General features: G+C 35.7%; 1 protein-coding gene across 2 annotated transcripts in view; it reads left to right on the top strand.

Annotated features, from left to right (window-relative positions):
* The window catches only part of CLINT1 (clathrin interactor 1), a 62688-nt gene that overhangs the window by 3508 nt on the left and 33884 nt on the right, over positions 1–25296 (top strand). The gene's annotated exons all lie outside the window — the stretch shown is intronic.

Raw genomic sequence — 25296 nt, forward strand, 5'->3', positions numbered from 1 at the left:
TGAAAATGTAGTGAAGGCAATATGGTAGTGGTAGATAAAAACTGTTACTTGTTGTTCAAGCCCTGCTAATCCTTCTTTTTCATCGCAGGGAGTAATATTAATGGTAAATCTATTTCATCAGTGGCCCTTATTCTGTGATAGTGATTCAAACAGTGCTGGCCAAGGTCTTAAGGCAACTGCTATAGGCAGTCCATTTTAAGTTATTCTTTTAAGCACAGCTTGCATTTTTCCCCCATAAGTTGATTTTTGTTGATGTTATTTGCATGTTTTTAATTCCTAAATGTTTTGGTAATGTAGTAGAGCTGTAGAAACTACTGTTCTACTCTAGCTGACCCCAAGGGAGAATCTTTTGGTTTTATAGAAAATAGTTTGTTCAATTATTTCACCAAATAATATATTTATTATTTATAGGATTAGTTCTGTATTTTCTGAACTCAGTTGAAAGTACAATACTGTACCTGCCTTCAAGAACCTTGCCACTATAAATATGCCACAACTTGGACTTATTTATCATTCGTTTGCTTTTCTTTCAGTCCTCAGATGTTTTCCTCCTTGTTTTCCTTATCTTACCAGTAAATCTCTGTTCAGTTTGCTTCTTAGAACTTGAAAGCAAAGATGATTGTCAGCTATCTAGTCTTCCCGTATCAGCTTTTCTTTGAAACAGTAAATTAATTATCTTTCCTCTCTTCTAGTAACTGGACACAAGTAGATATTAAGGATTTAATTCCAAGAAAGATGAGTTAAATTTATCTTCTGCCAGCACTTCTTAGGGATGATTTTCTGTAGTTTAAATTAGTCCATGTGGGACTACTGTTAAGGTGCTTTTAAAAAGCACTTAGCTTTTTAACTCTTATGTTTTCCTGTGGCCTTTAAAGTTAGTTTACAAGTAGTTTTTCATCTGTTTACCAAGACATCCATTAAAAGTACTTGGCCTTTTTTATTTTAAGTACCACTTATTAGTACTCCAAGTTTTTATAGTATGGCTCCACAGTTGAACATTTTTCCATGCTCTTGTATTACTTTCTTACTTGTTTCCGGTGTTTATGTAATATTTCCTTTAAGAAAAAAGAGTATAGACAGCTTAAGTAACCTTTTTTAATCTTGAAGAAATTTTATTGTTTTATCTTTGACAGTTATATCTAGATTTTATATCTAGCTGGAATTTATTTTTTAGCTTTTATTATGGAAAATTTCAAATATATCCAAAAACGAATGGACTTTTGTAATGAACTATGTACACACCTACCTTCAACAATTTGGCCACTCTTGCTTCATCTGTACTTCTGCCTAACACCCCTGCTCCGTATTATGTTGAAGCAAATCCCAGACACCATATTATTTCATCTATAAATATATCAATCTCTAAGAGGTAAGGAGTCTTTTTTTTTCTGTCATACCCACGATGCCATTATCACACCTTTAAAAAAAATGATTACTTAATATCAAATGTCCAGTCAGTATTCATTTCTTAATTGCCTTGTAATTCCTTTTTGATGTTTCTGACTGGTGGGTATATCTCTTGATTCTCTTAATCTATAGGTTCAACCTCCATCATCTTTTTTTCCCCTTGCTGTTTACTTGTTGAAGAAACTGGATTATTTGTATTTCCTGCAGTCTGGATTTTGCTAATTGGATCTCCATGGATTATTTAAATGTTTCTCTAACCTCTGTATTTCCTGTAAATTGGTAACTGTATCTAGTCACTTGATCAAATTCACGTTCCAATTTTTGAGCAGCAAGACTACTTCATAGATTCAAAGTACATTTTTAGTACTTGTAATGGGTCTTATGTACTAAGAGGTAACTCCTTTTAGTCTCAGCTGACATTACTTAACATTCTTGGACAATGTATTTAACTGTTTTTTTAAGGTATCACTTCATATGAACTTTCCTTGTTTGGCCTAATTATGTGTGTGTGTCTGTAAATGTATTTTTATAGTAATTTCCTAGCCATACACACTCTCCTGGTATACCTAGGCACCTCTAGGTGTTATTTAATGGATCTAGGAAACAGTTTGTGGTTCTGAGAACAGAGCTGGATTGAAATCCTAAGTCCACTACGAAGAAGCGGTAATATTGGGCATTGAAACAGTATCTCTAAATTTCCCTATCTATAAATTTCCGTATCTGTAAAAGGGTTCTTATGAGGATTAAATGCATGTGAAACACTTAGCATGGTGCTTAACATAAAACTCTTGAAACACCTATTATTATTGCCCAAAATAATTTATAACATCCAGAAAAGTCAAAGAAATAATAATGTTTGAAAGAATAAAGAAAATATTGTTGTCTAGTACTTGATTACTCACAAATATATAAGAACTGTGTCTTACTCTGTGAATCATTATTTTCAGAGGGCCCTGTCTCCTAAAACTCTTCACTTGAATAGACATCTTAACCTACATATAGGAAAACTCATGGAAATGTCACTATTGTGTGTGCCTTGTGTTGTGTTGACCTAATCATAAATGCTCTTACTTTAATATTATAAAACATATTACAGAAGTAACTCTTTTGAAAGACATGTTGAGGAATAAAGTCTTTGGAAAGACATACTGTAATTTCCATCTGCTAATTTTTGTTGTTTGTTTTGAATTTTCTCAAGATTTTAAAGATACTGCTAATGTAAAACATTTCTTCTAAACTGTAAAAAGATTTATTTTATGAAGGCAAATTGAAGTTGACATTTTATCCTTAAAGAGACTGAACAATATCAAGAAAAAGAACCCTCTAAAATATGGTATCAAATTCATGATCTCTGACAATAGATGTGCTATTTACAAGGAAAGCACGTTGCAGAAAGGGCTTTCCAATTACTCAACCCATTCTCCCAAATTGGCAAGAAAGTCTTTTGGCTTACCAGAGCCTTTTAGCCTGGAAATTAAATACAGGTAAAAGAACATAACATAGTCCCATGTTGGAACCAATGTATAGGTATTTATGACTTGTAGATAGATTTAGCTAATGAATTATTAAATATGAGTGATTTCGTTAATATGCAACAAACAGGCATATTTTGTACTTGAGAAAAGTCTAGTTAGCCAATTATTTTAAAATGTCTTCTTTTGACATATGAATTTTAATTTCTGAATTCTTAGGAGTGCATTTAAGTTCTACATAATTCTAGTATAAGTTTTTTTTATAACTTCCACACAAATACCATTATGTAATAAATGTGTATGCATGCTTTTGAAATGCTTTACTCAAAAATTCTCATCCAGGTAGCCTTATATTTTTATTATAGAAAAAAAGACATGCATTGAAAATTCAGTTTCTTGTTTCTCTTGCCATTTGTTTTTATGCATTTTTAGCATGAAAAGAACAATGCAAATAAACATACTGAGCTTTTTTCTATTAATTCTCATCTTCATTCTTTAGTTGTCATTTTTTAAAGTGACTTAAGGTTGTATGATTAAAACTGTGTTTCTATTTGCAGTTTAAACCACCATGGTTAAATAATGTCCTTAGTTTGATGTGTTTGGCTTATAGTTTTAAGTTTGGTACTGAATGGGCTTTTGAAGTGTGACTCATTTCTCATGAAGCCACATAAAAATTTTGACCCTGTTATCTGCTCTCCACACAGCAACAAGAGTGATTCTTTAAAAATATTAAGTCGTATCTGCCAGAAGTCTCCCAGTCCCTTCTCTCACTGCTTACCAGCCTCTACGTGATCTGGCTCTCTGCTGCCCCCTCTGACTTCATCTACCACCTTTCTCTTAGTTCTCTTCCTGTATAAAATAGCGTGCATTCACACACATCACTCCTTTTTTCCCCTCTGCTTCTTTTGTTTACATGTATTGTCGGCTGCGTCTGGAATGTAAGCTCCTTGAGGACAGGGACTTTGTTTTGTTACTGCTGTATTACTAACTCCTAGAACAGTGTACGACGTATAGTAAGCGCTCAAGAAATATTTTTGAATGAGTATGTTAAATTTGATAAGTTGATTTTTATTACCAAGGAGACCTTTTAAGTCTAGATGTTTCTAATAAAAGCTAATAGTTATTGAGCGTTTGCCATGTGCCAAGAACAATGGTGACAACATCATTATTATTCTCAATTTGTTGATGAGGAAGCTGGCCACACAGAAGTCCAGGAACTTGCCCAAAGTAACATATTTAGAAAATAGAGTCTAGATTTAAATCTAGATGATCTGCTTTCAGAACATATATTTAAAAGTTTTTGCTGACTTTTACAAAACATTAAACAAAAAATTGTTATATTTCACTATAATAAAGGTGAATTACTAATATATACCTTATACAAGTTAAAAATTACTGGGAAAAAAATTTATAGTACTTAACATTTGTGAACCAAATTTTGAGAGCGTTCATTATTTTTTCCCTGTTTGTACCTGTCGTAAAGGAAAATTGTTCTAGCCTCTTGGGCTACTGTGAATAACATCTGTAAGTTGGATTCCTCTCAACCAAAGGGAAGGAGACAGATGTTTCTGTAGGTGAAAAAGAAAATCTTCACTATTGTAACAAAGGTACTCACTGTAATTAATCCTAAAAAATGTTGTGATAGTCATGAACTGTATTTTGTGCTTCAGAATTAGTAGTCCTCTGTAACCAGCTTCCAGAACTTTAATAAGTTTCACTTAATCCTGTGATCTTTATGTTGTGGTCAGTTTGTTGTGCCCATAGTCCTATGTCATATTAATTTGTGATTTATGCACAACTTTTCCCAATTTTTCTTATGTTCAAATTGGATCATTTAGGAATAGTTTTTCTTAGTTCATTATGTACCTATCCAAGTAGTTTATTTTTGACCTAAGTTATAAATATTTAAAAGTTATACAATAATTGAAAATATGTTGCTGATATCCTTACTAATCTTGGCCATACCTTATAAGGGTTCTTCAGTGATGCTTGTTAAATACCTACCATGATCCCTGTAGAGTACCGTAAGACAAGAGATAGACCTTATGGTTCCAGTGGCAGCTTATGATTCTGTCAAGAGGATGCACATGAAAAGCACATGGAAAAGAAATAGAGAATGATACAAGAAGGTGTGATATCTGAATTTGGGGTACAGGGTATAAATACTGTAGAAATTCAGAGAATGGAAAGAACAATTAAGACTGAGCAAAAGGTTCATGAAGGAGATAGATCCTGGTATTTTAAAAATGTGTATTTGCTGAAAGGAAAGTGAGGCCAAATGAAGTATCAGACATGGAGTCAAAAATCTGAAACACAGGTCAAATGATGTAGGCTCACTGGTAAGAACCTACTCTGAAATGGTTCCAAGCATAGGGTGACATCATTGAACGCTGTGAGAAGCTGTTCTGTTGAAAAAAGGAGGTCCCCCTTCTACAACAATCAATAGCCCAAATTAAATAATTTAAAGTGTAGATGGTTGGTTTTTTTGAAAGCTTGAGGGGAGATAAATTATAAAGTTTTTAAAAATTTTAGTAGTGAGGTTCTGGAAACAATTCCCTTCATGTAAGAAAAGTTGAGTCTAGTTTTTGGGGTTTGGAAATGCATTTGGGTAAATCTAAGTTTAAATCAATCACAGATGGAAAATGAAAAAACTTGCTTAATTTAAACAAAATGCCAAGTATTTGAGTTCACGTGGAGATAGTTTTACAAGCTTACCACTGTTGAGGTTCAAGATTTCTCCTTTTATCATTTTGTTGATAGGGTTTTTTGTTGATAGGATAGTTATGTACCTTCAGTTAGTGTTTGCGATTTGGCACTGCACCTAAACATAAGGATATAGATGTGAAAAAAATCAGTAAGTGATGTAATCAGATTGTACAAGATAAAGTTTTATATCTATAAAGATGTAATTTTCACATATTGTCCCAGTGCAGAATAACTCATCATTTTATCATTCTCTTAGAAGGGTTTTATGCATTTTCTTTTTTAAGATTAACTAATTTCAATATTTTCTTTTAGATTTTTTCCTGGAGTCAAATAACGCGTTTAATGAAACTACACTAGTAGGGTATTTTAAACAGAGTACCACGTATTTTAAAAAGATAATTGGTAATGAATGTGTCCAAGCTGAACAGATTTCTTTGGGTTTCAATTTTGTTTTTAAATGAAGGGTGGGGGAGGGGTACCACTTCTGCTGTATAAAATGGGGATAAGGTCTACCTTCCAAGACATTTAAGAGAATTAAATCAGTTAGTATATTGCAAAAATGATTACCGTTGTGTTCTCAAGAAAATTCTTCTTTGATTTTGTTTATTTAGTTTTGTCATCAGACAACTTTATTGGCTTATATTGTGTAAATTTCAGGTGTACATCACTATGTTTCAGTTTCTGTATAGACTGCATCATGTTCACCACCAATAGTCTTGTTTTTATCCATCATCGTACATACGTACCACTTTACCCCTTTTGCCCTCCCCCCACTCCCTTCCCCTCCATTAACCACTAATCTGTTCTCCTTATCCATGTGTTTATCTTCCATATGTGAGTGAAATCATACCGGGTTTGTCTGTCTTTGTCTGATTTATTTCCCTTGGCATAATACCCTCAGGGTCCGTCCATATTGTCGCAAATGGCACAATTTTGTCTTTTTTGTGGCTGAGTAGTATTCCGTATAGTATATATATGTATACATATACATATATATGTATATGTATATGTACACACACCACATCTTCTTTATCCATTCATCCATTGATGGGCACGTGGGTTGCCTCCACATTTTGGCTACTGTCAATAATGCTGCAGTGAACATAAGGATGCAAGGGAACCCTCATACACTGCTGATGGGAATGCAGACTGGTACAGCCACTCTGGAAAGCAGTATGGAGATTTCTCAAAAAGTTAAAAATAGAAATACCTTATGATCCAGCTATCCCACTACTAAGTATTTATCCAGTGGACATGAAATCAATTCAAAGACAATTTTAAAAAGCTGTAACCCCAAATTAAAAGGTATAAATGAACAAAGACTTATTCCTTAGATTAGTTGTAATTAATCGGAGTTTAAAAGTTGAACTTTTTAAATAAACTTTTAAACCCCTTTAAAGGTATATTTTTACTATTAAAATTATTTTAATGGCTATTTTATCATACCTGTAAAAAGTGAAATTGGGATCTATAATGCAAATAAAATTCTTAGCTATACTCCTTTTTTTAATACCTTGGATATTTGATCTGCTTGTGAAACTATTTTAACGTATAATACTTCTTGACAAGAAAAACATCACACTGTCCTTTCTTTTAAAAAAAATCGATTTACAAAAAAAAACAAATAACCTGTGCAAATGGCCTTAAGCAACTGCCATCAATAGGAAAGATTGTTTCACAATTAAACAGACACAAAACAGTGCAGCTGCTTTAAGTACAGAGTAGGAATGTTTTTGGTTGTCGAATAGGAATAATATTCCCATACTTTAAAAAAAAAAAAGGCGGCCTTGGGAGCTCAGGCTTTTAGAATTTAAAAACTGCAGGAGGCTGGCCCAGTGGCACAGTGGTTAACTCCACAGGTTCTGCTTCGGCGGCCTGGGGTTCGCCGGTTCGGATCCCAGGTGCGGACATGGCACCACTTGGCAAGCCATGCTGTGGTAGGCATCCCACATATGAAGCAGAGGAAGATGGGCACGGATGTTAGCTCAGGGCCAGTCTTCCTCAGCAAAAAGAGGAGGATTAGCAGCAGTTAGCTCAGGGCTAATCTTCCTTAAAAAAAAAAAAATTGCAGTTGAGGAACTTGTGCTTGAATTGATAATGTGTACTATAAGATAAACAGTTGAATTTGTAATGACTGATATTTGCAGAACAACTTCCAAATAAATATTTTATGCTGTATATTTGGCTAAAAGTTTTTCTAGCAAGTGGGAATGGGTGTCCTAGTTATTTAGAGTCATAAATAGTCTATTACTATTGTATCTAAATATGTCTTGCCAGCTTTTATTAACTTTTGTCATTAAATATGGTAATAGGTTACTATGTTACAGGAAAACTTTGTAACTAGAACAATCCTAAGAGTTTTATTGAGGGTGTTTTTGGCCTATTTATTAGTTGAATAAAATGTTTGACCTTTAGGCATTTTTACTGATGCAAATACTTAAGACTTCTTGACATGCTGACATGGTTTGGGGAGGAAGTGTGGTGGTTGGTGTCCCAAAAGAGTAAGATTTGTATAACTTAATATAACTAGTTGTTCCTTTCACTATAACTTAAATATAAAATAAAATGACTATTAATTATAAAAATCAGGTAAGCCTAGGGGCTGGCCCAGTGGCATAGTGGTTAAGTTCTCACAGTGCACTTCACTGGCCTGCAATTTGCAGGTTCAGTTCCTGGGTGCATGGGCCAACACACCGCTCATCAAGCCATGCTGTGGCAGCATCCCACATGCAAAAAGTAGAGGAAGCACAGGTGTTAGCTCAGGAACAATCTTCTTCAAGCAAAAAGAGGAAGATTGGCAACAGATGTTAGCTCAGGGCCAGTCTTCCTCACCAGAAAAAAAAAATCAAGTAATCCTAAATTTCTTAATGTGTTTTAACTCTGATAAACTTCCTTTACATTAAAACTTATGCATTCTTTATCTAAAAGCATAATGTTTACTCTGTATCTACATTCTGATGCTTTAAGGTAGGAGTGATTGCACTTGAGAAAGCTAGTTATTGCCTAGTTTGACACTGAAAAAAATGTTCTCCAAATTGTAGAGTCAAGAACATAACAGCTCAAAATGGAAAGGAAATATACCAACCCATTCTTTTCATGAAGATTGACTTTGTTCCAAGTTGTATGTGTTATGTAGAAGCAGATTTTTAAAAAAGTTTATTTTTAGTGAGGTAAAATTCACATAATATAAAATTAATCATTCTAAAGTGTTGAATTCAGTGGCATTTAGTACATTCACAGTGTTGTGCAATGAGGCAGATTTTTAAATAACTTTTTATTTTGAAATTAATTTTAAGAATAGTAAAGAGCACGTATGTACTCTTTATCCAGGTTCACCAATTTTTATGATTTTCCATATTTGCTTGTCATTCTCTCTTTTCCTTCACTTCCACTCTATGTCTATACACACACTCTCACACACTTTTCTGATCCATTTGAAAGTAGGTTACATGCCCCCTTTGCCTCAAGACTTCAGAGTGCATTTCTTAAGAACAAGGATTATTCTCTTACATAAGCACAGTATAATTATTAGGTTCAGAAAAAGTACCATTGAAACAACAACTTTATCTCTCTGTAGTCCATATTCCAGTTTTGTCAGTTGTCCCACTCCAGTACAGGATTCTGTCCAGGATCGTGTTTTGTATTTAATTGTCATGACTCTTTAGTCTCCTTTAATGAAGAGTTTCTTAACCTGTCTTTGTCTTTCATGGCATTGCATTTTTGAAGATTACAGGCCTGTTATTTTATAGAATATCCCTCAATTTAAGTTTAGCTGAGGGGGAGGCCCTGTGGCCGAGTGGTTAAGTTCCCACACTCTGCTTCAGTGTCCCAGGGTTTCGCTGGTTTGGATCCTGGGCGTGGACGTGGCACTGCTCATCAGGCCATGCTGAGGCAGCGTCCCACATAGCACAACCAGAAGGACCTACAACCAGAATATACAATTATGTACTGGGGAGCTTTGGGGAGAAGAAGGAGGAAAAAAAAAAGATTAACAACAGATATTAGCTCAGGTGCCAATATTTAAAAAAAAAAAAGTTTAGCTGATGTTTCCTCAGGTTATATATTCTCAGCTGAAATGTTACATTAAGTGATATGCCCTTTTCAGGAAGAAAATAATGTCTTTTCCTCATTAGTGATGTTAATTTTGATCACTCAGTCAAGGTATTGTCTGGTTCCTCTACCGTATAGTACTATTTTCTCATTGCAACTAGTAAGCAGTCAGTGCAGAGATACTCTGAGACCTCTCCTCGTCGATCACCCACACCCTAGTTTTAGCATCTACTGATGCTTCTTGCTTGAGCCAGTCTTTACTATAATGGTTACAAATGGTGGTTCCCCCACGCCCCCCAGCTCCACCCATCTCTCTCTATTTATCAGTTTACTGTAAGCAAGAACTCTCATTTTTTTTCTTCCTTCCTTCCCTCCCTTATGAATTTTCACGTTATTCGATGAGTTGTAATCCGTTACTGTCCTTATTTGTTTCAATACCCAAGTTGTCACTCATTTGGGCAATGGGAGCCCTGTAAAGCTCCCCGGTCCTTTGACATGCCTTTTTTTTTGAGCACTTCTCTCTGGCACAAGATGTTTCAAGCTTATCCTATACTTTCACTGCTTCTGCCCTGGGGTCACCCATTTCTCCAAGGACCCCTGGGTTTGGTTCCTTTTGGTGATGAGGCAGATTTCTAAAGTAGGGATTATATGGTAGATTATATATAGAGATTTTTGTCATAATTAAGATGTTGCTAGAACTTCTGAGTTTGTAGGAACATCTACAGTACAAAGAGTTGGCACGTGGGGCAGAGAACTCTTTGGAAGTGTGGTGGTGGTATTTTTCTTTTGGATAATTAAAGTTTAAGATTTTGTTTTCATATTTTTAAACCTTAAGAGAATAAGATTTGTGAAGGATATTACGTTGCTGTTCTCTCCCTGCTTTTCCCACCTCCAGCAATGTAATTTGCTTTCCATAAATCAAGTATGAAAAGACAAAAATCATAGCATATGCTATGCAAGTGTATATATTGAAGATACTCTGGTTATATCAATAAAATGCTTCCATAGAATGTGTTCTTCCTAATGATATTTCCTCTTAGAACTGTGTACCTGCAATTCACATACTTCTGTCGTATTACAACTCCTGTTTGGCTTTTGAATTGTTTATACTGTTCAGCTGATTACTGAGTAATTTAAATCTCAATTATGGCAGCACTTTCTAATTAGAATGCTGGATGTTGACACTTTATTTAGCAAACAAGTGTAAAATATCTATGTTTGTGACATTTGTAGAAATAAGTTTTAAGGATTAATTTTCTGCAGATAATCTTAGGATGTATATCGTAAGTGTAGGCTTATGCCTACTTTACCCCCGAATCAAATACATAATTCATTTGGAATATGAAATTCTTTTCACTTAAATTGGAAAAAACTGGTTATATGCTGAGAGTGGCATTTTTCCAACAAATAGAAAAATTATATATGTGTATACATTAGGACGCAGCAAAATCACACAATTTTAAGTAATTAAATACAAGTAATGTGAACATTAAGAGTAGAAAAGCTTGAGAAATTTGCTGGAGATACAAAAACAGTGTTTGAATTTAGCACAAGTAATATTCCTTTGGTCATGTTGGGATTTATAAGGAGTAATTAGAAAATAATAACACATAATTGACATTCCTTTTAGACTGATTAACATTTTTCAGATATGAGTTTTTTAGAATATGTGATGATCATCTTTTAGTGATTGAGTTAGAGTATATTCTTCATGTTTGTATAATCGCTAAGACTCATATTATAGGTATGCTTCTCAGGTCAGATACCCATATGACAAAGAGAATGAGGAATTGTAGTAAGAATTGCAGGAAGCCACAGGATAACCTGGCTTATTCATTTAATGAATATTTATTGATCATCTGGAGCTCTTTAAGATACTTGAAGTCGTAAACAAGTTTGTGTTGAGAGAGATAGGTAAAAAGAACATGTGAACAAAATTATTATATATATTTTTAAGTGTTATGAAGAAAAGGGGCTGGGGACTGGCCCGGTGGCACAGCAGTTAAGTGTGCACATTCCACTTCAGCAGCCTGGGGTTTGCCAGTTCAGATCCTGGGTGCGGACATGGCACCGCTTGGCAAGCCATGCTGTGGTAGGTGTCCCATATGTAAAGTAGAGGAAGATGGGCATGGATGTTAGCTCAGGGCCAGCCTTCCTCAGAAAAAAGAGGAGGATTGGCAGCAGTTAGCTCAGGGCTAATCTTCCTCAAAAAAAAAAAAAAAGAAAAGGGGCTGAAGTAGAGAATGATAAATGGGGCCATTTTAAATAGGGTGGTCAAAGGAGGCCTTTCTGAGGATATGGCATCTCTGTTAAGACTTAAAGAATTTAAAGTAGAGTGCAGAGAGTAGAGCAAAGAGTGTTCTAGGCAGAGGATATTACAGAATGAGCAAAGGCCCTAAGTGGGGAAAGAGCTGGTAAGAGAGTCAGAGAACAGTGTGGCAAGAGCATGGAAGAAGAGCGGTATTGTAGGCCATTGCATGGAGTTTGAATTTATTGTGAGTGTAATAAGAAGCCAGTGAGGAATTTTGATAAGCAAGGGAGTGAAATGATCCCACTTATGTAGCATACCCTTAGTGCTGAGTTGGATAATGGATCAGAGAGGGGACAAGAGTAGAAGAGGGCACTGGTTAAAATCATGACTATAACATAGCAGTTAGGAGCATAAGCTCTTGACCTGTATTTCTGGAGTTAGACTGCCTAGGTTCAAATCCTGAGATCGCCTCTTGATGGTTGTGTGGCATTGAATGAGATACTTAGCCTGTTTTTGCCTCAGTTTTCTCATCTGTAAAATTAGGATAATAATAGTATCTGCCTTGCTGAATTCTTAGGAGGATTAGTTGAATTATTTGTAAAGGGCTTAGGAAATTGCCTGGCCCATAGAGTTACATAAGTCTTTAAAAACCAATAAACAAATAAATTTGGCCATCTTACAGAATAGAATGTGAAGCAAGCAATAAAATGTGCTCACTTGCCTCTGCCATTTGCATTACTTTGAAAGGAACACACAGGAAATTAATGCTATTCTTTTAGTCTTTGCTTTGCACAGCTCTTCTGTGGTAACAGATTGTACAAAGCTAGGACATGGTTCCAGTATGTACAAGTTTCAGTTAACAAGGTGCTGTGCAAAGCGAGGGCTGCTTGTATATAAGAATTACAGCATCTATAGGAGTGAAATCCTTGATAGCTCTCAGATCCATAGTTGACCCTGAGCGTGAGTAGGAGGAGATTTAAAGTTTTTGAAGTATTTTTTTTAGCCTAGATTTCATATTTTAGCTCTTCACATGTTTCTGTGGGACATAGAAATCTTATGCTAAGGTATCTTAACTTTTTAAGTATTTGTTAGGGGTCAGTTAATTTTAGGGGAGATAGCAAATTAACAAGTCTTTCTGGCTCTACCCTCAAAAGACCTCAGATTAAAACGTTATTCCGTGATAGCTTTTTAAAAAAAAATTTTTGTGAGGGTGGCATTTCTCATGTCATTCTCCTTGGGTGTTTGTTGGTGGGGGATGTTAATTTTAGTCCCATCTATTCATTTCTTTTTTATTTTTTTTTTTTAAAGATTTTATTTTTTCCTTTTTCTCCCCAAAGCCCCCCAGTACATAGTTGTATATTCTTTGTTGTGGGTCCTTCTAGTTGTGGCATGTGGGATGCTGCCTCAGCGTGGTTTGATGAGCAGTGTCATGTCCGCGCCCAGGATTCGAACCAACGAAACACTGGGCCGCCTGCAGCAGAGCGCGCGAACTTAACCGCTCGGCCACGGGGCCAGCCCCCCCACCTATTCATTTCTTAATCTATTCATGTCTTAGTCTTAGCTTCAGCTTCCTTCTCTTCCATCCCCCTCTCTGTTACCAAGAGATCATGGGTTTCATTTATGTATTCATTAGTTAGTTACTAAATAACCCATTTTATCTGTGGCATTCATTGTTAGGCACTGAGAGGGAAACAGAAATGCATAATATATAGTACAGCCATTTCTTCTTATTTGAGGCATTAATGTTCTATAGCCACCACAAACACTGAATTAGCAAATACTGAGCCATTACTCCTAGGGGAAATACAGGGTTAGGTTCCTGTGGGCTTCTGGTCATAACATTTTCATCAATCAGTACATAACCTCGTTTTATGTGTGTTTGTTTAAAAACACCTTATTTTATATATATATATATATATATATATATATATATACATATATACACACACATATAGTTGATTCATTAGCATTGAACTCAGGGCGAGCATACCTCGTGCCTGAACAAAGCTTATCGAACAGAGGTATTTTTTCTCTAAGACACATCACAGCCTTCTTATGCTTAGCAACACTAAGACAGCACTTCATCACTAGACTTGGGGGCCATATTAAACAGTGGAATCACCAACAACAAGCACAAAGATGTGAAAAAACATGGCACTGAATGGATCAGAGAAAAGATGCTTGTTTACAGTATGAGAACTGAAACAAGAAGGCAGAGCATCCCTTTTGACCTCAACTGGGAATGTGTGCGACAGATGATTCAAATTTTTCACTGCTTTGCACGTGTTCACAAATGATCATGAAAGCCCTGTGAATGTTGATTTTGGTGTTGCAGATACATTTTAGTGAGCAAACTCGCAAATACAAAGTTCACAAATAATGAAGATCAACTCGACTTGCTTTTTGAAAACTTAAAATATATTAAGAGAATCAAGATAAATTCATAACAACCATTGTACAGGGTAGAATATAATTCATAAAAGTTATAAATGTAATGTTTATTTCATCTTAGGAAGGAGAGATTATGGGTTGGAAAGAATCAGGAAGGCATCATTTTTGTTTCTTTGTTAAAAACTAGGTTTGATTTTAACTGAAAGGAGAGGTGGCAGTCGCAGGAGTGAACAGTTACTGAAATAAGAAAGAAAAGGGCATGTTTAAATCTCAGCTAGTAATGCCGTATAATTGTCACATGAAGGAAATGAAACAGAAGTAGTGGGAGAAAAGGCTAGACAGGTGGGTTGAAACCAGATCATGCAGGTACAGATCACCAGTTCAGTTAGGACTTTTTTAGTCAGAGGAAAGAAACTAAACTGTTTAAGAATTTTAGTCTTTTTGTTCAATTGCTCAATAAATATTTATTGAACATCTGCTGTCACCAAGCCTGTTCTAGGCACTGGGAATCTTTAAGTGAGTAAGACATTTTGTGTCCTCTGAGTGTTTTCAGTCCAGATGGGGAGATAGGCAAGTCTCCTGTCAACAGGAAGACAAACATACCTGGTTTTAGTTTTAGTGTAAGATAATAGAAAGCACAGGGTGCTCTGAGGAGCATATAGGCAGATCCCCAGGGTCAAAGGAAGATTTCTTGGAGGAAGTGGCATTTAAGCTAAAACCTGATGATGAGGTAGAGTTAGCTGGGAGACAGGGATGGGTGGACAGAGGACTTAAAAACAGGGAACATCCTGTGCAAAGGCATAGATGTGAGAATGACAGTGATGGGAGTGAAGAAATTAATTGGTATCTCACATGAAGGACCTTTTTTGCTATGTTAAGGAGTTTGGACTTCATCTTGAAGGTAATAAAGCGTTTGCTGGATTTAAAATGGGGGCTTAATTAGATAGGCTTTGTATTTCAGCAAGAGTTCACTTTGGCTCTACCCTGGCGGGAGATAGAGGAGTTACAAGGTTGTTGGCGATAATCCTGGTGAGAAATGGTGGTGACCCTGGATTAAGGTAGGGTAGTGGCAGTGTGGGTAGGGAGAAGTGGACGGACGTATTTGAGAGCTACTTAGGAAACAGATTTGAAAACGCATGGGAATGGATTGGATGCTGGACAGAATGAGGGGAGAGAAGTAATCAGTAGTGATATTCAAGCCATAACCCTGGATGGTACTGTCCCCTGATAAAGGAGGAGGAAAATGTTTGGGGGAACATGGTGATGAATTCATGTGGACTGACATGGCCAACGCTAAATATTAGGAAGATGAATCTGGTCATGGTTTGGAGGATGAATAAAAGGAGAATACACTGAAAATAGAGAAATGGTTAAATGGCTTTTGTCGGAGTCAAGGCTAGAGGTGAGTGCCTGTATTTTTAATGCAAAATGAACAGGTCTTGGAAATTAATGGGAAGTAGGCGCTGAGGGAAAAGCCTCCCAAAGATGACTCCAAACATCCTAACTACTGCACGCAGCCTGCCTGGCTTTAGGATGTGCCCTAAGATCATTTTTCAGGATACAAAATAGTAAAGCTACCTTTATGTTGCTACTTCTCAAATACAGCTGGCCTTTCATATCTGTGGGTTCTGTGTCTGTGGATTTAACCAACTGTGGATCAAAAGCTATGGTGTTTGCATCTGTACTAAACATATGCAGACTTTTTTTTCTTATCATTATTCGCTAAACAGTATAGTATAGCAACTATTTATATAGCACATATATTGTTTTAGGTATTATATATAGTATAGCAACTCTTTACATAGCACTTGTATTGTTTCATGTATTATAAGTAATCTAGAGATGATTTAAATGGGAGGATGTGCGTAGCTTATGTGCAAATATTGCACCATTTTATATAAGGGATTTTGATATCTGAGCGGGGGGCGTCCTGCGGACTCCCAAGGGGCACCTGCATAGCAACTAACATTTTATTGTTAAAAAGCAGCTCTAATTTGTCAGAATAATCATTTTTTTTAACCCTTGGGACTCGATAAAGCTGATTTTTTTCTTTTCTTAGTATCTTGTATTCATATTTAATTGATCCTTGTGAAAAATGTTGCCTCTGCATGAGGGGGCCCAGAAAAGCAGCTACTGCTGTGAGAGGGTAAGGGGCCGTGGGGAGAGGCCGTTCATCTCTTTTCCTGAGCTCTTTGCCCTTTTCTGTTTGTTCAGCTATGCATTATAAAATATATAGGAAAAAAGACAGATGTTTAATGTAGGTTTGTTAAATGAGGATTAAGAAATTAAAACTTAAAACTAAAAAAATAAGTAAAGTGAGAACTTTGAAAGAGTTGGAATAACCAATGGAAAAAAGAGTACAACACATGAGACTTAAACAAGATACAAAACTAAGGTCAACGCTAAAGATCAATCAAGAGTGTTTCTTTTTTTGAGGAAGATTAGCCCTGAGCTAACATTTGCTGCCAATCCTCCTCTTTTTGCTGAGGAAGACTGGCCCTGAGCTAACATCCGCGCCCATCTTCCTCCACTTTATATGTGGGACGCCTGCCACAGCACGGCTTGCCAAGCGGTGCCATGTCTGCACCTGGGATCTGAACTGGCGAACCCTGGGCTGCCAAAGCAGAATGTGCAAACTTAACCACTGTGCCACCAGGCTGGCCCCAATCAAGAGTTTTTCTAAAAAATACAGTAAAAATAAATGAGATGTAAAGCAAGATTAAAGGCTGAAAGCCAGCCAATAGATGAGTTTAAAAACATAAAAAGAAAAGGTTAAAGGAAAAGCTATCTGTTAGATAAAAAGTAAGAAATAACATACGAAAAACAAGAATGGTAAGATGAAAGGTAAACTGACAATATTTTTAGAAGTTCGAAAAAAGGGGCAATTAAAAAAAATAGTGTATACCAAAGTGGATTTCGTGGGACACTTGGAAAATGCTCCAGGGAAAAGACCTGTTGTCCCCAAAGTTTTAGAAATGTTTAATATTGTCCCCTCTTGGAGACTCACAGTGCACATAAGAGTAGTAAAGTCTCTGAGAAGTGTTGCAGTAGTAAAGTTGCCTTTGTTTTACATAACATTTGCCAAACCTCACCATGGAACCCTTTTCTCACATAACACCTAATAATATCTCCTAGAGGATTTTTCACAAAACGCTAGAGTACTGTTTTAGAAGAAAATAAAAATGAAAAGTTACAGAGATATGTGATAAAAAAGAAAAACATCGGCTAAAATTAGAAAATAGTTTTGGGCTGAGTCTGGCATTGGTAGGGAATAGTCTGTGGAGGCAGCAGCACTGTTCTGCAGCTAGCCAAGGGGCAGAGAGCAACTTGATACTCTTGCCTTCTGGTCCTCCACTCAAAGCTGTCTTTTCAGAAAGCTTTTATCTGTGCTGACAGGGCACTGACATAGCACACAGGCTGCTGAGCCAGGGGAGTGGAAACTGATCCTCAGCAGAATTAAATCAGCCCAGCTATGGGACGCTTCCCAAGCAAGTGAAGAGAAGTTTCATGTACAAGTGCTATTTTTCTTTTCTTTAAAAAAAAAGATCAGTTTTTTCATTGTAAAAATAAAATTTTAAATAAATATTCCCCCCACCATTCTTGTTTTCATGGTTTTTTCCCTAGACTTTGTCCACTGGCACATGTGTTTTTATATAGTTGATAGTGGTTAGTGTTCATACAATTTTGTGTTGTGAGAGCTCTTTTCCTATAACCATGAAAAGAAAAGAATGTTCTAGTGGTGGCTGATCTGCCTGTTCTGTTGCTATGTTATTCCAAGCACCATTGCTGCCACATTTTGGAAGCAACTTTTCATCCTGCTTCCCTGAAACACACAACGCATTCTTCCCTTTTGCTGTCCATAGAATACCCCCTCCCCAAATCTTATTGCTGCCAGAATGCCTCTCTGGAAAATAATAACTCCTTGACACCATGGGAATAGCGTGTGTAAATAGTCTTACACCTTTTCTGTCAGCCTGTCTGCTGCTCAAGTCATGATAGCAGCAGTGCCCGTGCTAGAGAGTAGAAGGACTCCATATAAACCATCAAGACCATGAATGTCCAGACGTTTCCTAATATGATGATTTGTGCTCTTACAGAGGAAACAGTGTACAGAACCTGGGTATTGGGGCCCTTCTAAAACCCTTTTTCAGCCAGACACCTCATGGAGTGAGTTATGTGGACCTTATTTTTCTGTTTTGAAACCTTAGACTTCTGCTAGTTTGATATTCCTAAATTGTAAATACAGTCATGGTCCATATAGCAATGTTTTGGTCAGTGATGGACTGCATATGCAATGGTGGTCCCGTAAGATTACTAACCATATAGCCTAGGCGTGTAGTAGGCTATACCAGGTAGGTTTGTGTAAGTACACTCTGTGATGTTTGCAAAGTGACTAAATCGCCTAAAGACACATTTCTGAGAATTTATCCCCATCGTTAAGCGATGCATGACTGTACAAACTTCACGCTAGATAATTTCCCTTCTTATTATAGTAGCTTAAAAAGTCTTTGTTTTTGGCATAATTTGCTTTGGAATGTGTGACTCCAGTAGTTGGTATAAATGAGTTTAGTGAATCAAAAAAAAAAGTTAGAGATTTTTTATTTATTTTATCAGAGAATGTAAGATTACCACTAAGGGAGAAGTTGCTACTTAGTGTATAATAAAACCCTGCCTCACAGTTGGTATACCAAGAGTATTAAGGAGAGTGTACTTCAAAATATGAACTCTATTAATAAAGTAGCAATTGTTCTGTGCTGGGGCTTGTATTAATAGATACTTGTCCTGTCTTTTAGTGATACTCATTTCCAGCTCTTTGGCGATTTTTTAATAGTAGAATAATTTCTTCCTTGCTGTGTAGTTATGTCTTCAAAACCTTCATTTTAGTGTCTACACTGTGGGTCAGATAGATTGTTAGTTACTGTGATTGTAAAGTTCTGCACCAGTGAGTGAGATGTGGGTACGTAATAAGTATTATGCCAGTCAACTCCAAGGAGCCATATAAAGAATATCTTCAAACTAAAAATAATAAATACTGGCAGAAAAATTGTTGAACTGTGGGTGCTAAATGCTTTTCACATATCATTTCATTTAATCTCTAATAATATATAGGAGCTACCTATCAGATAAGGAAACAGACACGGAGTGGTTAATTCGTCCAGGCATCAGAGACAAGATTTGGGCCCTATTAATTTCTGATAAATCATTGCTTAGTTAATATACATATTACTTTGCTTTTACACAAAATAGCCATAAAAGATGCAGATTATGAGAATATATTAATGTGCAGTGTTTTCCTTTAGTGTGGCCTTGTGCTTTGGAACAGTTCCTGGAGTCAAGGCCCATTTTAATATCTGAAAATGGGCTGCTATCAAATGGATTATTTTATTTGGTACTGCTAACCACTGAAGTTGTAAGGAAAGGGAAATATTTTTATAGTTTCTTCCTCCCACAGGTTATAATTTAGTTATGGACATCAGGATGTTTTTCTTGGCTTATCTCATTCATGTAGTTTTTCTTGCACATCTGTTACATAAATTACTAAACTGTTTCCTTGAAAAGTTGCCAGTTTAAGTCACACTTAATAGTGATCAAGAGGTCGGTGCCTTTTGGAAAAAAAGAATTAAATGACAGACTTTGAGGGGTAGAAATCCAACTACCATCCTGGTTTAAGTATTTTTTTGTTTTGGATCAATTCCTTTATTTTTTGAGGCATTGAAATAATTATATGTGGTTTCTAGTGTTTCCCACAGGACTTTATGTTGGGCTATAAATATTTAATAATTCTTTATATAAAATGAGGTATTTTAGTCACTGCTTGTGAAAGTTTTTATCTTCTCAATGATCAATTTATGTATACATTCTAGTCTGGCACAGTTTGCCATTTGAAACTAAATTTGGAATGTTGACTTCTTTAACAGTTATTCATTTTTTTAAGATTTATTTTGTAACATTGTGAAATTTCATTTGTACGTTATTTGTCAGACACTGTAGAAGTGTGCCCCTTCACCCCTTGTGTCCACCCTCCAGCTCCCTTCCCCCTGGTAACCACTAAACTGTTCTTTGTCCGTAAGTTTGTTTATATTCCACAAATAAGTAAAATCATATGGTGTTTGTCTTTCTCTGTCTGGCTTATTTCACTTAACATAATACCCTGAAGGTCCATCCATGTGGTTGCAAATGGGATGATTTTGTCTTTTTTTATGGCTGAGTAGTATTCCATTGTGTATATATACCACACCTTTATCCACTCAACAGTTGATGGGCACTTGGGTTGCTTCTATGTCTGGCTGTTGTGGATAATGCTGCAGTGAGCACAGGGGTGCATAAGCCTCTTTGTATTGTTGATTTCAGGTTCTTTGGATAAATACCCAGTAGTGGTATACCTGGGTCATATGGTATTTCTATTTTTAATTTTTTGAATAATCTTCATACTGCTTTCCATAGTGGCTGCACCAGTTTGCATTCCCACCAGCAGTGTGTGAGAGTTCCCCTTTCTCCACAACCTCTCCAACATTTGTTATTTTTTGTCTTGGTGATTATAGCCATTTCACAGTTACTCGTTTTATGTAATCTTTCCTGACCTTGAATTTTACGCAAACCATAAAATAATGATTTTCTGTGTTTTTTGCGGAAATTCCTAAGAATTATTACTTCTGCTAGTTACATTTACATTTTAGGACAGTTTTGTACTTAACATATCAGTCATTAGAAATCTCAGAAATTTTAGATGTGACTCTAGTTAGTTTTGTCCCCTGCAAACTGATATTAAATCAATACTGGAAATTATCCTGGAATGTTAGGTAAACTTCCATAAGCAGGGGACCAAGTATTTTCTTTAATGAACAATTTGAAACTGTATGGATTTGAAATGCTGGTTTTTAAGCTTGAAATCTTTAGATAAATATATCATTTGGAATACTGATAATCTGTCATGGATATTTTTAGAGATTAGAAGAGAAAATATGTTATAAATTGGTTAATGTCAGTTACTGATAAAAGTTCTTAGATTTATTTTTTTTTGCTTACATTTCCTACTGTGTAACTATTTTCCTTTCTAAAATGTAGTAGATTTTTGATAGATTTTTCTGTTCAAAGTTTTGACTTTTTAAAACAGATCTAGGAGATTTGTTATCAGGAAATAATGTATAATTTTGTTAGGATCCAAATCTGACTTGCATGTGTGGAACCAAGTCATCTAGCTAAGCCCGTCACTTGCCTCCACGTCTCAGCTTTGTTGTGCTCCAGCTCTGGGGCTGTAGTAACAACTTAAGTTCTTTGTGAAAAACAGCTCAAAGAAAGCCAACCTCCAGTACTGGTAGTGAGTGAATGTGGCAGAGCCTAAGAAAATAATGATTCACGGACCGAAAATAGAAGCTTTACATATATTTAGAGAGGAGCAAATCGGGTTTGGTGGTACCTTGGATTGATGACACAATCAGATCTATACAGAATCAGTAAAAAAATTTATGAAAAGTGTTCTGCCATGCACAAGTTGCTTACCTGAGAAAACTTGGTGAATCTAAACGTTGGTTACCTTTTTGAGCAATTGTAATATGCACAGAATACCTTAACTCTTGATTGAATCTGGGAGATTGTCAAGAGTCTGTATAAACATTTTCATTTTCATAATTTTGAAGATACACAAAGGTCTTCAGCTAGTCTTTCAAGAATATTAGGGGTTTATTCTTAAGTTTTTACTGCCTGCAAAGTAGTGTTCACAGTGTTTAATTTGCTCCCCATTCCGCCAATAAACAACTGAAAAATACTTTTCTAGAAAACAGTTTCATGGTGTTTATCTACAAATGGAGTCTAAAAATATTGAGCCATGTCAGTCAACAATATTCAGTAATAGGAAACGTCAAGAGTGATTAAAATTGTATGTTTCAGTTCTCCACCCCCTTGATAATACTGGACTGAACTGTTACTGAAATTGAAGGCCAGCATCGGTCAGAATAGATCAAAGAATTCGTTAGTAGAATTGATGTGAGAATAGCTTTTGGTTTAGATAAGAGTATACAGTCCTTAATTTTCTTACAACTTAAAATAATTAGAATTTCAAAAATAGTTGTATCGGTTAAGGATGCTTTTCTGTTGTCTTACATCATGAGAGGAGGGAACAAATGAAGTGGTATTTTTGAACATTTAATACAGTTTCAGTGATTTTAGTGTCATGCAGGCAGCTTGAGTTTGGACTTAGACAGTTTTTCTGTCTGTACCATGTTTTTAGAATGTTTTAGATATCCAGTTATGGTATCTAGCGTGATCTTTGAGTATCCAGAATTAAAAAGGATTGTGGTACTCCCCTCCTCCCTCAATAAAACCTGGCAGTAAACTGCTCTTTAATATTTATTTGGTTTTAAGTTTTTTTTTTACTATGATAGCTAAAGGATGAGGTATAATATTTCAGTGCAAGTTCTTGATGGTTATTTTAAAAAGCAGACAGTTTCATGTTTCAGCATTTAGCATTTTAATGTTCCCTCTTGAAAAGTAAAGAGGAAAACAGAAGGTGTATAATCCAGCATAGTGCTCTGTGTAAATAGGTGAAGTCATAAATAATATGCATGCACATCCCACATACTTACAATATAATTGGATTGAAATAGAGTATATGTTTTTTTAATTAATAAGGCTACTCTTTTCTGAAGCTTCATTACTGCAGAAGAATGGATAAGAGAGCCTCAGATTTTAGATGTCTTCAGTTTAGTTTTTCCCTATTCAAACTGATAGTTCTTTACCTTGCTTTTAAGAGTGTGTGTATTTCTGTATGATTTCACTCATAGGTGGAAGATAAACACATGGATAAGGAGAAGAGATTAGCGGTTACTGGAGGGGAAAGGGGTGAGGGGAGGGCAAAAGGGGTAAAGGGGCACATATGTATGGTGGTGGATAAAAACTAGACTATTGGTGGTAAACATGATGCAGTCTATACCGAAACTGAAATATAGTGATGTACACCTGAAATTTACTCAATGTTATAAACCAATATGACATCAATAAAATTTTTTTTTTAAAGAAATGTGTGTTTTTGAAGGGGGTACATTGGTTTCCTCATTTTCAGTTGGATAGTTTGTATTTAGTATTTACTAAAACCAGAGAATATATAATTTTCATGACTGAGAAGGTATTTTTTTAAACATTAATTCAGCATTTAGTTCCTTTAGTGCAGTTTGTGATGTCATCTTATATATTAACTAGTAGACTTTTTCATTTAGGTGAGGTAATATTACGAATTTTCTGATTTTAGGGCATTGTGGCATAATAGAAAATGGGCTTTGGAATTAGAAAAAACCTAACAAAGTTTAAAGATCTGTTGCCGTTTCCTAGTTGTGAGTTTAACTTCTCTGCTAAGGAATTGCTATTAAATATGTTTTCTCTCTGCTCACTCAATTTTTTTGTTTTTTGGTAGGGGAGAGCTGCTGGTGATGGCAACACTAGGTAGAAGTTAGCTAGCATTAAGTTTGTTATGTTTACTACTTCTGTACTTTCCCATATTTATTGGTTTTCTTCTTATGGTATGGAGGGAGTACTGTCGTTTATTCCCTGTGCTAGCACCGTAGCTGTTTTATAACTAAAATACTTTATAATCAAATATGGTAACATTTGCTTTAGCAACATTAATTCTTCTATGGAACCACCGCTCCTGTTGAGACATTTTTCAATGCTTTGTGTTTCATTTTCAGGTCAAGACAAGACTTGTTTTGTTGGGTAGCAAATATCCAGCCAAGTGGACAAATTAGTTTTCCCACCTCCTCACACCATTTCTATACAACCTCAGATTTCTGCTAACAACGAAAGTTAGGCATTTGTTGAATTTAGGAGCACTAGACTTCTTGGTTGTTGAGCATAAATTTGATGTTGTTCACGGGACTGTAATAACATGTAACTTGATTTTAAAATATTAGTTTTGAACCTGTAAAATGTTCAGATTGGAAATAAGGGTAATGTGGTGAAGGCCATCTTGGGATGAAAAATGAGTATCACATGGTTCATTATCAACCTTTTAGAGCAAATATTCTTTTTTTTTTTTTTTTTTAAAGATTGGCCCTGAGCTAACATCTGTTGCCAATCTTTTTTTTGTTTTTCTTCTTCTCCCCAAAACTCTCCAGTATGTACTTGTATATTCTAGTTGTAGGTCCTTCTCATTCTGCTATGTGGAACACCGCCTCAGTATGGCTTGATAAGCAGTGCTAGGTCCTCGACCAGGATCCAAATTGGCAAAACCCTGGGCCGCCAAAGCAGAGTGCACAAGCTTAACCACTCGGCCATGGGGCCAGCCCTAGAGCAAGTATTCTTAAAACTGCTTCCCTAATGTTTTGGCTAAAAACATTAAAAAGAAAAACTTTCCTGGCTTAAGTGACATTTTACCTGAGACAGCTTTCTTTTTCACTGTTCATTTTATGGATGTTTTATTAATTTAAAAAAGTCTAAAAGATCGATACTTTGTAAGGATCATAATAGTTTTATCTGCATCATAAAAGTATCTTCTGAAATCTTTGTGTCATTGAAGTTAAGAGGTCACTTTTTAATATAGCTTTTTATGTTGGGAATCATTTCTCCCTGATACAGTTTTTAAAAATCATGTTAATTTCAATATTAGATACTTAAATTGTTCCCTGTTTTACACACATAGCACCTGGTATACGTATTTTCTTATGTGTAGATATATTTTAGTTACTAGTTTGCTACACTTTTTACTCAGAGAAAATAAGACTTTGGAAGTAGAAATAATACTCATGTGGTCTACCATGAAGCTTATTTGCCCGTAAATAAAGTGTAGTTAGTGATGATATAGCACTCGACTTATATTTTTAATGGCATTTAATAGTTTTCCCTAGGTTACACTATGATGTTCATGGGGAAAATTTGGAAAATGTGGGAAAGTATAAAGAAAAAAATACTATTATTTAAAACCACTACCTTGTCTCTTGCTGCCCCTGTCTTTCCTTTTCTCTGTGTCAGTAAGTGTGGATGTACATATGTATGCATATGACAAAACAGAAGTTCAAAGGTCTAAAAAAA

The sequence above is a fragment of the Equus quagga genome, chromosome 7, assembly GCF_021613505.1.
Source record: "Equus quagga isolate Etosha38 chromosome 7, UCLA_HA_Equagga_1.0, whole genome shotgun sequence".
In the NCBI taxonomy this organism is placed as follows: Eukaryota; Metazoa; Chordata; class Mammalia; order Perissodactyla; family Equidae; genus Equus; species Equus quagga.